Below are 13,399 nucleotides of genomic sequence, written 5' to 3'. Positions count from 1 at the left end.
CAATTGAGTTAAGACCCCATTGTATGTAGTTTATACACCTTGATGAGCAAAAGCACAAGTTGGCTCTCCTCTGAGAAGTGTGTCTGTGTGTGTGTGTATACGTGTGTGTCTGTAAGTATGTGTTTGCATGTGTGTGTGAATGTCAGTTGAGCTAGATAAAGTCTACCATCTACTGTGGCATGACTCCTTTAATGGTATCTTTGGCAATAAGGTCACAAAATGGACAGGGTTCAAAACTGAGTTATCCTCTTGTAGGCCATCATCAGTTTATTGACAAGTTATAATGCAGGACTGTGAATCAATACACTCCCAAAGAGCAATTTTGGTAGAAATGCTGATCTCACTATCTGAAATCTGATTTGTGGAGTAAGTTATTCTTATTCATTGATGCCTTTCTGATGCACACTTTATATTTGGAGTCATAGGTGAAAAGGAGTCTATCTTGGCACTCACTGGGAATAAGGCAGAGAACTAGTCCCATAAAGGATGTAGAGTCTATCATAGGATATGCACATACACTCACATATACACACGCACACAGATGCAAATGCACACGTGCACACACTCACACACACACACACACACACACACACACACACACACACACACACACACACACACACATATACACACAGATGTACATGCACCCCTACACTGATGTGTGCAAGCTGCACACCAACACTCACACACTCAGTAATATCACATGGACATCTCCAGCAATTTAGAAGCCCACCAATTCTCTACTGGTGTATCTTTGGAATGTGGGAAGAAACAGGAGCACCTGTTAAATGTGTATGTGTACACGGAAGGATGTGTAAACTCCACAGAGGTACACAGCTGTAAATCAGAGCAGAGAAGCGGGTGGCAACCTCTGCAGTAGTACTTCACTGTAATACACATTAATCGCAGAAAGCATTTCTAGCCAGTGCTAAGCTTCTGTGCTGCAATACAGACTATGCACTATATGTCACAAGACTCAGTCTAACAAAAACGAAATTGATTTTATTCGATTAGCAGTTACTTTTTTCTTTGCTTCTTAGGATAAACGGCTGGTGCTGATGGCTTATCTGTATGTGTATATTTAATCTCCACATCATTCTCTTATGTCACAAAAGAATTAATAATGTGTTTTTAATACGCTGATTCAAAGAGTGTCAAGCTTGATCTATAACTTGAACATGAAGCCCGATGAACACTGAACATGACCTATCAGTGCTAACTGATAGTACATCGCAATACAGATGGCCTTACCATATTCTGCTCTTAAACATTTAAAAAAAAATGTGCAGAGCGCTCAGAAGGGAACCATGAAGGTTCCGAGGTGCAACACATTTTAGTTATGGCCAAAACATGTGCCATCTCATCATAATTACCTTTTCATCTTAGTAAATGCAAACCAAAATGTTATAGACATACAATTTATTCTTACTTTTAAGAGCTAAAAACAAAAAATGGAGACAGAACATTTTAAATTTGCCATACTGCTTCACTAAAGAATCTTAAAGTCGAGTTAATTTTCTTTTCTTGTTTTGGCTTTCAGCCAATTAATTTGTATACATGATTTTCCAAAACTTAATCTGAATGTTGATTTTGATATACCTGTTTTGTTAGGTATCACTTTAAAACAGTAATAAATACACTTTCACGTTCACATTTCACTCGTTCTCAATGGTGACGTCTTGAAATTTCTATTTTCTTCATGTTTAGAACCTGTTATGCAAAACATTAGAAAGGGTTAGTTGTTATTGCTAAATAAAAATAAAAACTATTCTCTTGATTTAAGCAGTACTTTGCCATACAGAATATCCAAAATATGTGACATAAAAGCATATATTTGTTATGTTTGTCTTTATTTTATACTTACTAACCAAATTTGATTCAAAAGTTGCTATGTACATTAAACAATAGAGATCTTCCTGGTTGCAGTTTTCTTTTCCATGTAAAACAAGAAATTCCCAGTGTCAAAGAGTCCTGCTGGGACTTACCCTTTTAATATGTCTAGCCACAGGTACTTTCTGCCTTTTAATTATTACTCACTGGGTTAAGAAAATCGCAGTCTGATGACATTTTCTGAGAGCCACTGCTGAGCTGGATTGTATACATGTAATATTGCCAAGAAGATAAACTGAGATATAAAAATTAATTGCATATACTGCACAGTTTTACAAACAAAAGTAACAACAAAATGAGTAATAACTTACTCAGGGTCTACCAAATATTTTTAGGTTTTATGACCGCCATGAAAAGGCTGTGTGCTAGAACACAGTTAAGGCTGAAGAACAGGAGATGTTGATACAGTCAAGGAGTAAGTCTGCCTCCAAACATGCACCAAAGAAGGAGGGGAAGGAGAGAATAAATTAGTGGGGTAAAATTAAAAGGGATATAGTCACTGGGTTCTGAATCTGCCAAAAGTAGACCGAGAGATTCCAAGCTGCAGGGTAGAGAGGGCACAGGAATTGTCAGGTTAATAGGTTCATAGGTCATTACAAGGTGATTGGTCTGGTAGACAACATGCAGCACAGCTGCAGCAGTTCCCAGTACATTCTATCCCTATCCATAAGAGACTGTGAGAGCAAACCAGTTACTCATCCATTCATTCAGGTTACACCTAAAAAAGGTGAGGAGCATACTTTAATATAAAAGTGGAATATTCCTTGAAAGTGGAATGCTTGAGTGATGTACCTTTCTCACTAGTCGGTTCTTTTTATGTTACATACAGCAAAGGTTGAGGTCTTTACTGTGGATGTTCCTGGTGTTCCCAGTTTTGAGAATATGAAGGTGGTCTCTCAGGTCAGGGTCTTTAGTGGCCATGTATACTAGAATAAGATCTCCCCTGAGATATCTGTAAGACAGTGAGAAAAGTGACAGGGTGCTGAGGTGCTTAGCATAGGAAAAGTAGCTCAGACCTTTTATCTTCTTAGTAATGAAATGTTGGGGGCTTTCAATTTGGACCAAGTGTCTGGACATTTCATTATAAAGGGAGCATTGTATTCAATAGTGGGACTAATGAGGGATGAGTAGAGAGATACAGTAACACTCGTGGATTTAAAATATATATATTTGGTAACTGGCTACCCAAGGAACAAGGATTTTTTTCTAATGACTGTGATACATGGTGATCCAGTGAGAGCTCACTGTCAACAAAAGCTCCTACATCTCTAATAGCTGTGTCAGTCTGGAGGGGGTACCACTGATATGACAACATTATGGCTGCTTCTGTTTTCCAAAGGATACTGTGCAACACTTTTTTGCTTTTAGTTTAAGGCCATGGTCTTGGCTCCACTTATTTGTACTTGATAGCTTTTCTCATTGGACAGGACTCATTGAGGAAGGTTATAATGGCATCAAGTTGAAGTCATCAGCAAATCTGGTTAACCAGAGGGCTTTGACATCATGCCAAGTAGGATTGTCCAAGCAATGGATCATAGGGAACTTCACTGATATTTTCAAAGATGGTGTAACATCTATCTTAACCTGCTGGGTTCTGCCCATGACTCAGTTTGCTATAGCCAACAGTTAACACATGGGCTTACATTTAAATATAAGCAACTCACCCATGATGACTGAGTGTGGAATGATGTCAAAGGTATTGGCGAGGTCAAAGTTGCTGTATGCACCAACTTGCCTTCATCCAGGGCCACAGTGACTCATTCAAAGTGGTTATCTAGGTTTAGCAGGCAGGACCTGGCCCTCACAAATCCATAATGCACAGACTCACAATATCTGAGTTCATAAGGTCAATAGTAATGAGTTCCATTCTTTTGTAGGTAAGACATATGAGGCTCATGGGTCTATATTTTCCTGATTCAGTGGTGAGACCTCCTTTGTGAAGGCTGATGACCAAAGATGCTCTCCGCATCTCAGATATAAAATCAGATGAGAAGCTGAAATTGAACAGTTTATGGAGTTAGTCAGTAAACATGCTTCAGACTGTCAGTAAGGAACCTCAGCACATTATCAGGCTCCATGGAAAAATAAGTTTAACGTCAGAGAGTGCCATGAGGATTTGCTCAGTGGAGAATTTGGAGGAGGAGCCCCAACAGTGTGATGTTTGTGGAGGTAGAGTGGAGAGGAGAGGAGAGGAGACAAGTTTGAATTAAATTTGTCTGTTAATATGCCAGCTATGTCTCTGGGGCAAAATACATGGACTTGTATGAATATTATGCTGATGAAATCCCAAATTCCTATGGGGTTAAAGTACTTGATTATTTTTATGCAATAAAATAATAACTGTACATTCAGAGGGCTGCAAGTCCGGCATGCTTTATATTTATTAGTTTGCAAAATAGAGAACATCAACATCTGTGCAGTGACAGAGACCTGGTTCAAGGCTCCAGAGAACACACCTACATTACCAGGCTATACTTCATACCACACCTTTTGGCCACCTAACCTGGACCGACACACTAAAGATGGAGGTGTGTCCATATTCATTGAGGATATCCACACTTCCAGGCTAGATGCTGAGCATAATGCATCCGAGATTATCCAAGTGCAACTACTCTGGGCAAGATCGCAATCCAGATTGTAACTTGCTACAGATCCCCCACCATGCCCCAGGATTCCCACTCCTCATTTCTTGATACACTGGAAAATATTAGGGTATAACCCAACACCCTAATAATGAGCGACTGCAACTACCCCACCATTAACTGGTGAAAACTACTCATGTACCAACTCTTTTGCTCAATGTTTTCTGGAATTCATAAATTCCAATGCCTTGGATTAACTTATCCACACCCTGACCAGGAGCAGCAATATCCTAGACCTGGTCATTACCAACATGGGTGACCGATGTTCCACACCAGAGGCCAATTCCTCGTTGGTCAGATCCAGCCACAAGCTAATCATCCTAGACATCCACATCCAGTCCCCACCCCCCATTAGGGAAACCACTGTAAAAAATGTCTCCAAAGCCAACTTCACGCTTCTTAAGACAGAAGTGGCAAACTTCACGACACCCATGCAGATGGACAATAGAGGTACGACTGCTGAATCCTACACAAATCCACTTTATAAGCACTTACATGAGTGCATGGATCATGCTATCCCTAACAGAACCAAGATGCTATCCTCCAAAAAAAGGAAGCCAATCTGGTGGTCCTCTGTCATAAACAAACTCTACAACAAAACAAAGAAACTGTTGCAAAAAAGAGTAAAATCCCATGATTGGAGGAGCTCTCTGGTCAGCCTCAGTAAGAAGCTGAGTTCACTCATAAAATCTTCCAAAGCTAGTTACAAAAACAAAAATCGCCAAAATCGATTCTAAAGACAACCACAAAGCATTCTATACCTATGTCAAGAATCTCAATGGCAACACTCAGATCTGCTCTGAGTTACAGCATAATGGCACTAAATATACAGAACCAACTGATATTGCCAACATCCTGGCAGATAGGTTCAGTGCTAACTTTACCCCTCACACCCTCTAAAGGGCCCATCTCTATACTGGAAGAATGCAAAGTTCCTGTAATCACAGCTGCACAGGTAAAAATCACACTCTCCAAAGCTAAGAACACAGCATCCATGGGACCTGACAACATCCCAGGCTGCATTTTACATGAATTACAGAATGAACTGGCACCCCACCTAAGCACCATGTTCAGTCATAGCCTCACCTCAGGCTTTGTGCTCACTGAATGATGCACAGCAACGATTATCCCACTCCACAAAGGGGGAGCCACCACGGACCCCAAGGATTACCACCCCATTAGCCCAACAAGCCTCATCTGCAAGGCCATGGAACATAGTATCATGGAACTTATAAACAAAGACATTGGTAATCTCCAAACTCTGGACCCCACCCAGTATGGATTTATAAAAGGCAGATCATGTCTCCTAAACCTGATAGACTTCTTTGAAGCAGACACCAAAGCCGTAGACGAGGGTAAGGTGGTTCACACAGCCTATCTAGATCACGCCAAGGCTTTTGACACCATCCCCCACTCAGGAATTATAGATAAACTCACTAAACTAGGTATAAATCTCTATGTCACAAGATGGGTTGCCAACTGGCTCACTGACAGAACCCACACTGTGAATGTAGCAGACTTCAAATCCGACTTCAGACCAGTGACAAGTGAAGTACCACTGGGTTCAGTCCTGGGTCCTCTCCTGTTTGGTATCTACTTTTCCTGAAGTACAGGCTAACACAGAAGGTCTTTGGCTAATGAAGTTCACAGATGACTGCAAACTAGGAGCCATAATCGAAACTTCTAACAATGTGAACATCCTACGAAAGGGCCTCACTGAGACAGATGACTGGTGTCAAAGCCATTGCCTCAAGCTCAATGCCAAAAAGTGCATTGTCATCCCCTTTGGTAAAAACTCTGTACCCATGAGCTACCACATAGGTGGTAGTCTACTTAGCCACATCACAAAAGGTTTCTTATTCAGGAAAAAAGAGGTCATTGTTCCCCTCTACTCATCACTCATTAGACCCATTATAGAGTACAATGCCCCTTTTGGTATGTACCTTACAAGACAACTACAATAACTGGAAAGGCCGCAGAAATATCTCACAAAGAGGATTACTGGCTTCAAACAGATGCTCTATGCAGACCGTCACAAAAAATTCCAGCTTAACTCTGTCACATATCGCCTACTCAGAGACGATCTCTGCCTAACATACAAAGCTATGTCAAACCCAGAGCTGTTGGACATGCTCCACTTAAAGAAATTCCAATCCCTCTGAGCTACACGCTCTAGGGACCTAAACCTTGTCACCACAATAAACAGAATATGCTGGTGGGCTAGATTCCTGTCCCAGAGACTTCCCATACTCTGGAACAAACTACATATCTATATCAAACAAAGTTCCTCATTAACACTCTTCAAGAAAAATCTTGATGATTGGATGGGAAATAGGAAATTCACCCCGGGGATCACTTCTGTGGCTCTGCTCGACAGGGGCATGGGAAAATCATTTTCTTGGGTGGCGAAAGCCAGGGTACCTTTTTGGCTAGGCTTATATAGGCCCTAGGGCCAATAGCCTAGTACCTACCTATGAACCTATGAAGTAAGGAAGGGAGAGACAGGTAGTACAAAAATGGAAGGGAGATCATGAAAAATCTTTCAAAAGCAGAGGTACTGAAAGAATACTCTATTTTAGACTTCATAAAGGAAAACAAGTGGACGCTGACAGATAGGGTAGAATTATGTGCTGAACCCTTCTTTTGGTGTCAGCACTATCTTGCCAAAAGAATAAATTAAGTAAGCTTAAAACACAGTTTCCTTAATCAATCCCCTTCATTTGGGAATTCCACAAGGAAACATGTTAAGCTGCCGGTTCTTCTCCTTCTTCATTAACAAGCTTGTACTAGACATCCATCATTTTTTGCTTAGTTCTTAGCTCTGTAAAATATCATATCCCTATTCAAGCCAGCTTAAACTTCATCTGAATGTCAGGAAGTAAATTTAGTGTACAAATCAACACCAGAAAACAAATCCAGCAAACAAAAAGGTAAGAAAGAAAAACTAAATTAATGCCCATCAACCAAAAACAAAAATTACAAAAATTTTCCACTACCTTTCTACTCAGAATTTTTAAGATGGTTGGTCCCACATCACTACTTTTAAGTAGGTAAAAATCTGATTTAAGTGATCCCATTAAATTTAACTTTCATATCAATTTCATATCCAAAAAAAATCCTTACCCATTTTCATATAACCCATAATATCACTTGATTCTTAACCTTAGAACATTGTATGGCCTTTTATATATACATATACACACACACACACACACACACACATATATATATATATATATATATATATATATATATATATGTATATATATATATATATATATATATATATATATATATATATATATATATATATACACACACACACAGACACACATATGTGTATATATATATATATATATATATATATATATATATATATATATATCTATATATATATATATACGGGTATATGTGTGTGTGTGTGTGTGCATTCACCCTGAAATGAAGTACAGGCTGCCAATAATAACCTCAGTCTCAACCTTGAATACCTATCATATTCAACTCAATGTCAGAAAAGTTCATAGATTTACCCATTTTCGAGCAGAATAATGCATCACTGCCTCTCTTTAGTAAAGCAAACTCTCTCCCTATCTATCAAAAGTTAAAAACTAGTTCTAACATTATACAAATCATTGTCCTTTAATAGGCAACTCGCTGTACTGATCCAAGAATGGTTAGTCGCCCTGATGATGCAATCCTACAGCATCGCCCTAAATTAACCCGAGCTGTACTACAGAAAAGACCTTTTCAGTCACATCATCTACCACATGAAATGCACTTCCCGTAAATCTGACAAATTCAAGACCTCAGCCCTTCAGGACTGCCATTCTCGCATTCCTTATTCATCATTTTAAGTGTAAATGTACTTCAGATGATAGATAAGCATCAGGTAATGTTAATATCTTTCTAACTTCAGTTATTGATTAACTGTACAAAACCGGTAACCATGTATTTAAGAGCATATGTATGATTTCATATAGTAATGCTTGCAGCTCAGTTATTTCCACTATTATCACAGCTGAACTTACACTGAATAATAAGAAAATATTCACAGTTCTGCATTATTAATGAATGCAAGCAGATTATTAGATCACTAATTGCATGTGCAATATAAAATTACAGATAATGTGCAAATGCTGTAAAAGAATTATATAATTTAAGGTTGGGCGCCGGGCTGGCAACTCAACACCGTAAAACTCCATTGCCAATCATGAGCAGACAAGGTGATCCGCTGTGGCGACCCCTAACTGGGAAAAGCCGAAAGAAGAAGAAGAAAAGTCTGAGTAGTGTACAGCTTATTGGTGAAAAGTGTTTGCAGTCCAGCTCACTTGTCTAGGGAGCAAATGCAAAAATATGCAAAATAAAATAAGATAAACTCACACAGTAATCAGTCAAATCAATGAATTATAACAGGAGTAAAATCTGACAGTGCACCAACTATATATTTTTTTAATAGGGAAAAAAATCAGACCTGGTCTGTGGCATAGTGGGTGAAGCTCTGACTACAGTCCAGTTTAACTAGTTGCTCAACTGCTGGAGGAGCCAGGTAAGGGGTGTGAAAATATGGATTTTTGCCAGCTCTCCTATGCTGAAAGAGGAGGGGTTTCTTCCCATGATCTGACATGACTCCAGTGAAGCAGATGGTGCCATAATCATGTGAGAGTTTGGCATTATTATCTTGACATTAAAGGGTGAGCTGTCATTAGATGCAGACAACAGTAACTCAAACCAGTTACAATGTTTTAAGGATAACCTAGTACAAGGACAGCATATATGATGTCTCCAACTTCCATTATGATTAGAGCTGCTCTGAAACATTCCCAAGCTCACATTGGCAGAGAACAGTAATCTGATATGTGTGACCTCTATATATTGAACCAGTTGTGTGTGCAATAGTGGCTAACTGTACTGCTGTTACTAGCTAGAGGTGAGAATAGTTGCATTGTAGGCACTACATGGAAAACCGTACCCATACATTACACAATGCCCTACAGATGTTATACAACACCAGGTATGCATAGACATATATATGCATGTATCTGTATCTGAACACATATGCTCCACTATGCCAGTGAGTACTTAGTATGTGGGAACCAGTGCACCAGTAATGTAATCCACACATTATAACAACTGCTGTGGAGTCATGTGTATCCACTGCAGCTAACGGCTGCCCAGTCAGATTGTGCTTCAGATAATAGTCTAATCCAAAGAACAACAAACTCAGAACACTTCCCTCCATGCCAAACTATAGGTCCTGTAATACAAAAGTTATCCAGAGCCCAGGGGGACTAGAACCCACATACATTTGAATCTGCAATACAAGGTAACTACATAACTGGTTATGCCACTCTGACAGTACTATATCAGCTGACCAGCAAGCAATGATCAAGCACATATACAAACTGAGTAATGCAGTGACCTTACCGAGTTCATTAGCTGACAGGCTATGTACACTAAACAAAATTTGATAAAATATCCCTCACGGTGAAACAGACTAGGAACTCTGTAGTACCTAACAGGGGATTGTTTTCAGGACTTGTGCAGAAGAAGGGATAGACATCCTGCTTAACTTCTTTGGTCAAGAATTCTGTACAAAGACAAAGATAATGAGGGGAACAAAGCCCAAAGATAAGGGGCAGTTTCTAAATATTACTTTAACTTACTTAGAAAGTTAATAGAACAACAGGTTTTTCATCAGCATGTATTTTCTGAACAATAAGAAGCATGAAACTCTAAAGTTTGGCATTATTGAATGACTGTAATTCTTGGTGATCCACCAAAAATTAAACATTTTATGAGGATATGAGAACATATGATGCAAAATTAGGTAAATTCTGTGATATCAGAAACAGCTGAGAGGTATGAGGATACCTAAACCTGTACAGTGGAAAACAGGAATACTTACCCCTGAGCCTGGAAAAGTAAGCCAACCTTCTGCAGCAGCCAACAATACAAGACAGCACTCCTTCTTCCTGGAAATAATTTATTGATGTTCACGATTCACATACTGGTTTCGGCTACATAAGCCTTCATCAGTAACACTGTGAAGTGACACATGCAGTCATGCCTGTTTCAATGTATGCAGTTTGCAGTCATGTCTGTTTCCATGTATGCACCATGCAGCCATGCCTGTTTCCATGTATGCACTATGCAGTCATGCCTGTTTCCATGTGTGCACCATGCAGTCATGCATGTTTCCATGTATACACTATGTTGTCATACCTGTTTCCATGTATGCACTATGCAGTCATGCCTGTTTTCATTTGTGAGAACTGCCACGCAAAGTAGAGCAACTTGCTAGTGTGGTCAGTACTGAGTTGTGAAGTACTGTTTCCCTGTACAAATACTTGATATGGGGAGCTGTGCAATGACTGTTAAGTGTTTACACAGGAGTAAAGTACTAAGTAAAGCACAGAGAGGTTATACACAAGTGCTGTGATGGTTAATGTGAGGCACAACCTAATATGACTGTAATATATAGTTGTTAAAGGAGACAGGGCAGCATTGCTTTGTGGTATGGTGGAACATACATAAAGCTGTGTAAAGTAGCCCCCAGAGTCACATCACTGTGTAGTCCATGGATATGTCACAGTGTCAGTCACAGTATACCATCTACAGCAGAGCACAAGCAGCAAAATGTATACTCCATTCTATTGTGATGTTGGGGAAGCCCATACTGCCAGTGTGCTTTACTCCATGTGTTAGGCAGTGTGTCTCTTTTAAGGGAGGGGATGTTTGTGGTGGTCATTTATTGCCTGGTTGTGAGAGAAGGTTGTACAGCATACCCCTAAGTCTACACATTAGCAAGTTCAAATATAATGCACAAGAAGGGTGCTACACTGTATGTGCATCTAATCTGGACAAACTGTTCATATTGGCATGCTAACATAGTGTATGTCTTCTACACACAGCAATATTCCTGGCAAGGCAAAGGCAAGGAAGTCCAAGTTCTATCATGCCAAGAATGACCTGCTGCTGCAGGCCCTCCATCTCCATCACTTATGGCTGCTTAGGCAGGAGACTGCTAATTGGCCAGATGTAGTTATAGACATCAGTGTTGTCAGTGGGCAGGACCATACCCATGAGCAGGTCAGATGTAGAGCCACTGACATCCAAGATGTAGAAAAACTTGCCATCTACATTACTCTGGAGGGGAGGGCATTGGGAGGTGGGCCACTGGTCAAGCCACCATTGATAGAGATGAAGGGGTTTCTTCCAGCTCTGCAAAGGGAAACAGACACATCACACTCCAAAAGTAAGAATTTTGGACCTCAAAGCAGAGCTACAGTGTGCCCCAAGAGTATTCATTGAAGATGACCCAAGTAAGTATTGCTTTTCCTCTAGTAAGGTATTAATATTATTTATTGAGTACTTTATTAATGAGCATGATAATGACATTATGTGCACCCTCTACTTTAGGTACATCAGGGCTACAACTTCCAAGGGCTCCTGCACAAGATAAGGTTATATTACCCTTTATTGCCAATATTCACTTTTCTAGTATGCCTGTGCAAGGAATAATGTAGAGTTGGTGATTTTTACTTATATTGTCTTTACAGGTGAAGTTCTAACTGCCTTCTCCACCATTTTACTTCCACCACCTGATGATGGAGAAAAGTCCAACTTTGACAATGATGGTGGTGAACAGCTGGCATGATCAGGCAGTACAGTGTCACACAAGATTCCCTACCCAGACTATGGGGATGGCCTTTGTGCCTGTGCCCCATCCAAGACAAGTGTATACACTTGAAGGATAGGGTTTTGCAGACACGCTCATTCAGGGCAGTGTGCAAACTTTGGTAGCTTAGCCTACAAAATCTGCCAAAAACCCATTAGGAGGGGGATCAAACTGGCATGATTACAGATGCACATAGATGGCATGGGTAATTCCCTGCCCCAGAACTAGCTGTGTTTTAAAAACGTATTTGATAATGCATTTTGGAAAAATCATATCCCTGTCTCCCTGTAATGAAAAATTTCATGTTAAAATATGTATAATATTGTGACAGCCATCCTTTTATGTTATTATAGATTCCACACAGTCATCCTGAGACAGAAGTTAAGAGCATAATTTTTAAGTTATAGTGCACTTAGCCTTAATACAGACCATTCAGACCATGATGATTTTTTTCAGAAAGTTATCTCAGAACAAACAAGGAGCAGCTAAGGTAGAAATTGGTAGCTGTGTGAATTATGTACTTTCTAATTTTTGTTAGAAACCATTCTATTTGGAAACAATGACAAAAAGAAAGACATTTTTAAGCTCTTATTGAAGAAGGGGAAGTATCCTTTTTTTACTTGATGTAGTAGTGGCTTTAGGGATAATCGTATTAAAGTGAGACCTAAGTTTAGAGGTAATCTCAGCTGGTCCTACATTAGGCGTTGCATTAGGACTGCATGGATGTCAGAACCTCTTTACAGATTCCAGGAATACACCAGGACTGTCTGGAAAACTAAATTATAAAAACCTTTTTTGACAGAGTTTTGGGGCCAAATTTCACTTTTTGGTTTATTTTGTTTACAAATGACAGTGTTTTATTTGCATTGTAGAGTTTCCAAAGACAATCCTTTTCATACAATTTATGCATCATAGACATGACTTAAAAGTATTAGCTGTGTTGTCCTAGGGAGGCAGGGAGATTTGATTCTTTTGTAGAAAATATGAAAAGGCATCTAGAAAATTTAGAAAAGTGACGTTAAAACAACTGATGGTATTAACTAAATGAACTTTGAGAAAATGAGACCAGTCAACAGCAGAATAAATAAATATATGTAAAACTTTTTCCATAAATACAACCATGATGTCACTGAAACTATGACCTATTATGCCTGCATAGGACATATTAGTTATTGAGGAAGTTAGAATC

The sequence above is a fragment of the Protopterus annectens genome, chromosome 8.part0 (assembly GCF_019279795.1).
Source record: "Protopterus annectens isolate FY-2018-M chromosome 8.part0, PAN1.0, whole genome shotgun sequence".
Taxonomy (NCBI): Eukaryota; Metazoa; Chordata; order Ceratodontiformes; family Protopteridae; genus Protopterus; species Protopterus annectens.
Note: the sequence above shows the minus strand (reverse complement) of the source record.